Source organism: Pseudophryne corroboree, chromosome 7 (assembly GCF_028390025.1).
Source record: "Pseudophryne corroboree isolate aPseCor3 chromosome 7, aPseCor3.hap2, whole genome shotgun sequence".
Lineage (NCBI taxonomy): Eukaryota > Metazoa > Chordata > Amphibia > Anura > Myobatrachidae > Pseudophryne > Pseudophryne corroboree.
This window is the reverse complement of record NC_086450.1, coordinates 56,708,237-56,713,765: the sequence shown is the minus strand read 5'-3', so window position 1 is coordinate 56,713,765 and position 5,529 is coordinate 56,708,237. Positions and strand designations below refer to the sequence as shown.

General features: G+C 40.8%; 1 pseudogene; it reads right to left on the bottom strand.

The window, feature by feature from the left end:
- Positions 1-4,765: 4,765 nt before the first annotated feature.
- On the bottom strand, positions 4,766-4,883 carry LOC134946376 (5S ribosomal RNA; annotated as a pseudogene).
- Positions 4,884-5,529: the final 646 nt, after the last annotated feature.

The following is a 5,529-nucleotide window of genomic DNA, read 5'->3' as shown; positions in this document are numbered from 1 at the left end:
AACATCTTAATGTCATGACCCAATCGCACATATTACACACACAAAACCAGTTTGTTCGCATGCTTTAATGAAAGGATACATGAGTGAGTGAAAGGTGAGAAGGGACGTGCGGGGAGGGCATATACAGTGGGTGAGTAGTACGAAATAATGTAGCACCTCACAAAAAGGGTGCAATTTCATAGCTCTCATTCAGACCCACCGGTTGTAGGGTCTGGAGCTGGAAGATCCAATACATCTCTCTTCTAGAGAGTTTGTTTGCGAGGTCTCCTCCTCTTTCCCCCAGGCGCACCAGCTCAATCGCTTTAAATGTGAGGTCCTCTGGATTAGAGTTATGGTGTGAAGTGAAATGTCTGGAGACCGTATGGCTCTCCACCTTGTTTTTTATATTCCTTATATGTTCCTGGATCCTCATCTTAAGTGGTCTCTTAGTTTTGCCCACATACTTCTTCCTGCAGGAACATTCCAGCAGGTAGATGACGGACACGGTATTACAGTTCATGAATTCCTTGATAGTGTAGATTTCCTTTTCTTCCATATCGCTGAAGGTTTTCCGGTTTGGATGTAGGAACTTGCAAATGTTGCATTTCCCGCATTTGAATGAACCCACACATCTAGGCATAGCAGAGCTCTTGGTAGACTTCTCTTTAAGTAGGCTGGGTGCAAGGTGGTCTTTTAGGTTCCTGGATTTTTTAAAAATGATGACTGGTTCGGGCGGTAAAAGGTCTTTGAGGACAGGGTCCATGAGTAGAATATTCCAGTGGGTCTTGAGTGATCTCCTGATGTTCTTCTCATGTTGATTATAGGAAGTGATGAAGGCTACCGAGTCTTTCTTGGGGTCTCTTATCTTATATTTCAGAAGTTCATCCCTGTTGATCTTCCTTGTTTTTTCCAGGGCTTTCTCCACGATATGTTCGGGGTACTCCTTATCTTGGAACCTCTTACTGTAGATTTTGAGTTGGTCATCACACTCTTTTTGCTTGGTACAGTTCCTCTTTATCCTTGAAAATTGTGACGCCGGAATGTTATCCTTCCACTTCTGGAGGTGGTTACTTCGATAGTGTAGATAGCTGTTCGTATCCACCTCCTTAATGTAGTTTTTGGTGGTGATGCCCCCATTCTCACCCGTTAATACCAAATCCAAATATTCGACTGACTTGTTGTTGATATTTGAAGTGAAGGTCAAGTTAAAATCATTCTGCCCCAGCTGATTTAAAAACTCATTAAAAGATTCGATCGTGCCGTTCCAAATGATTAAAATGTCATCGATATAGCGTCTGTAGAGCACCACCTTTTCTTTAAAGGCTTCCAGGCCGTATACATGAGTCTCTTCCCAATATCCCATAAATAAATTTGCGAAACTAGGTGCGAAAATCGTTCCCATAGCTGTGCCACAGCATTGTAAATAAAAATAGTTAAGAAATTTAAAATAATTATGACTGAGGATAAAAAGCATAAGATCACAGATAAAATCTCGGTGGGTTGGAGTCAGGGTTATATCATTGTTCAAGTATTCTCTGCATGCGGCTATACCCTTGGAATGTTCGATACATGTATATAGGGATTGAACATCCACAGTCGCCCACATGTAGGTATCCTTCCACTCCACAGTTCCGAGTACGTTAAGTATTGATGTTGTATCTTTCAGATAAGATGGTAATGTTTTAACGTATTTCTTTAAAAAAACATCCACGTACTCTGACAGGTTAGAGGTTAGTGAACCTATGCCCGCCACTATTGGTCTGCCAGGAGGATTTGTCAGTGACTTATGTATCTTCGGTAAGAAGTAAAAAATGGGGGTAATGGGATTGGATTGCATGAGAAATTGATACTCTTCCTTCGTAATCACTGTGTTCCGTAGTGCATGCAGAAGGATGGTCCTCAGTTCCTCTACAAATGGTTCTTTAGGATCACTCTGGAGTAGTGTGTAGGAATTAGTGTCCCCTAACAGTCGTTGTGCCTCTCTCGTATATAGGTCGTGGTCCATTATGACCAATCCCCCCCCTTTGTCAGCTTGTTTTATAACTATATTATGGTTCTTCTGCATTTTCTTCAGGGCTTCACATTCACGGTTCCCCAAGTTCTTTCCTTCTGTTTTCTTAGGTGCATTATCACACAGGTCCTTTTTCACCATATCATAGAAGAGACTGACATTGCTACCTTTTGACTCGAGTGGGTAATACTTCGATGTAGGTTTGAGGCCAGATTTGGAGCGTTCTTCGTAGTTGGTTATGACGGCATCTTCTTTACGTAAAAAATGTCTTTTTAAGGTGAGTTTCCTCACAAATTTATTAAGGTCGATAAAGGTTTCGAATTTATTCAGACCAGTTGTTGGTGCAAAAGTTAAACCTTTGCTGAGGAGTGAAACCTCAGGCTCCGTAAGGGTATGTTTTGAGAGATTGAAGATGCCTCTATCTCGTGGATCAATTATTGTAGGTTTCTTCTTTTCTGGTCTCTCCCGCCTGCCGCCCCGTTTTCCTCTTCTTCTAGGAGCCTTCTTTTCATGGGAGATGCCTGTCTGCTGTCTTCCCTCACCGTTTTCTGTATCACGTCTTTCATTCGTGCACCTGTTCTTGCGGATAAAAAATCCTGGTTTCCTGTGGAGTCTTTTCTTTGTAGGGCTGTGAATCTGTTATTTGTTCTTATGTGTGGGTTCGATGGGGAATCCTCACTATTTGTTCTATTCTTGGTTCCTTTGCTTGGTACCGTTTTCCATTGGTACCTTTCCACTCTGTTAGGCTGATGGCCCTGGGCCTTGAAACGGCTCCAGTTTTTCACATGTCCTTGGTGGTAATCATTTCTGTCCCGAAGAAATTTCTTCTCCTTCCCTTTGATAACCTCCCCTTCTATGTGCTCAAGTTTCTTGTTAAGTACTTTCTCATTTATGATGTAGTCCTCTTTCTCCTTAAATCTGCTCATCTCATTTTCCTTTGCTTTTATTTCGACCTCTATTTCCGCCAGGGTGTCCTTCTTTTTGCGGATAAGAAGTTTCATGAGATCGATTGAGCATCTGTGTAGGATGGAGTCCCATTCTTCTATAAACTCCGTATCCTGTGTACCAAATGTGGGCCGCTTTAGGAGTCTTAGGCCTCTGGGTATTCTATTAACTGAAATGTAGTGTTCCAAGCCTTTAACATCCCACCACGTTTTCACTTCTTTACTCAGAAGTTTCTCCATCCCCCAAAAAAGATCGTCTAGATCTTGGTTGGGTGTCTGTGCGTCCACCTGTTTGTTCTCATTGAATATTCTTTGGCATAAATCATTTCTTCTAACCGTGCGGTCAGTGTCTCCAAGCATTTCTAGAGAAGATGCTGGAAAATACTGTATATACGTCTCACCAGGCTGCTATGTCGGTATACCACAGAAAAATTTGTGTAGAGAAGGAGATTTGACACAGCGCCACTTGTGAGGTGGGTTCTCAGTATTATGCAAATAAGTTAAATTGCTAAAAATCGTTAAAAAAACACGTAACCTTATTAAAGGTGTCTGCCAACCCTTAAAAACGCAGTGCTGGTACAGGACTGCTGGGAAATTTAGAAAATGGGGGAATAAAGGTACCGGCGACTAGTGTGATTTAAAATGCAAAATTGTTAAAAGACTGATTTAAAAGCCAAAGAACTATAAAATGATAAAAACAAGTTTTATTGAGCACACAAAATTATTAGTAAAAATCCTGAAGTTATAAAAGCGTCTTAGTAAAAGTATAAGGAGATAAAACTTAACTTTTAAAATAGGCACAGGGGGGTCACCACAGGGAGCCCAACGCGTTTCGTCACAGCTGACTTCTTCAAAGGGTAAGGACAGAATGAAATGATATGCCTATTTATAGCACTGTTGGGCTGTTACAGGGTTGATGATGTCATAACACGTCATGTGATATCATTAACATATGAGGTGTATAAAATCGCAAGGACACTCAATTAGTATACATATAAAAACAACAGGGAGTATTAAGACCTAACTGGCATAAAAAACGAGTGGTTTAGGAGTTTATAAAGTGTTCTAATAGTCCAGTATTGTACTTTTTCTATTAAATTGCGGCACTTCCGCCACACTTCCGGTGACGGAGGGCCGCGTCACGTGATATCGGGTATTTCCGCCCCACTTCCGGGTATGTTCGTGCGCATGCGCCGACGGCGTCATCCATTCATTCTGCTGTGGTCTCTTCAGTTCACAGCAGCTCTAGTTCTGGTCTCCATGTTAGCATATGTATATTGCATAGCGGCGGCCATTTTGGGGATGATGTTCTCCATAGAATACATGCGGAATCGCGGTGGCCATCTTTATGTAGCCCCTGGAGACACACTTTCTTATTTCATCGGTAGCCATGGAAACCGGACCATGCAACGAGCAAAGAAGGAGAAAATGGTGAAGGCTCATGTACTGATTCAATTGTATATACAAATAAACATATATATACATATATACAACCAAATAAATATAACAAATGAGTATTTTTAAATATTTTTAAATATGTATAGACAAGAATTGATTATCTTAATAAGAGATACCTAATAAGTAAAACAAGCTGATATTTAATGTGCTATAAGATGTAGGTGGCTATTAAATGCATGTGAGGCATGGGAATTATGAGAAGTATTCATTAACTCATAGTGAGGAAGGGTTTGAAGTGATACGTGAATATTTAGTGAGTAAAACATAATGCACTGGTGACAGTGTGGTGCATCCTGGATGTATTAATAAAGTGATCTGGTTAGCAACTTATGGTGTTGATTAGGTCACTAGATAGCTCGATGTTATTTTTCCGTCCTTACAGTACCTAATATTCCCAGGCAGTCCCCTCCCTGGTACTGATCAGGCCCAAACACTGCTTAGCTTCCAAGATCGAACGAGATTGGGCGTACCAGTGTGGTTTGACTGTACTTGAGAGGTAAACATCTTAATGTCATGACCCAATCGCACATATTACACACACAAAACCAGTTTGTTCGCATGCTTTAATGAAAGGATACATGAGTGAGTGAAAGGTGAGAAGGGACGTGCGGGGAGGGCATATACAGTGGGTGAGTAGTACGAAATAATGTAGCACCTCACAAAAAGGGTGCAATTTCATAGCTCTCATTCAGACCCACCGGTTGTAGGGTCTGGAGCTGGAAGATCCAATACATCTCTCTTCTAGAGAGTTTGTTTGCGAGGTCTCCTCCTCTTTCCCCCAGGCGCACCAGCTCAATCGCTTTAAATGTGAGGTCCTCTGGATTAGAGTTATGGTGTGAAGTGAAATGTCTGGAGACCGTATGGCTCTCCACCTTGTTTTTTATATTCCTTATATGTTCCTGGATCCTCATCTTAAGTGGTCTCTTAGTTTTGCCCACATACTTCTTCCTGCAGGAACATTCCAGCATATATAGAAATATGTCTTCAAATAAATAAATAAATATATATATATATATATATATATATAGACAGGGATAGAAAGATATATCGAAATTCAGTTTTGGAGATAAATAAAGATATTACACAAAAATGACATCACAAAAATTATGTGGAATTTAAAGATGCCTAACTAGTGTT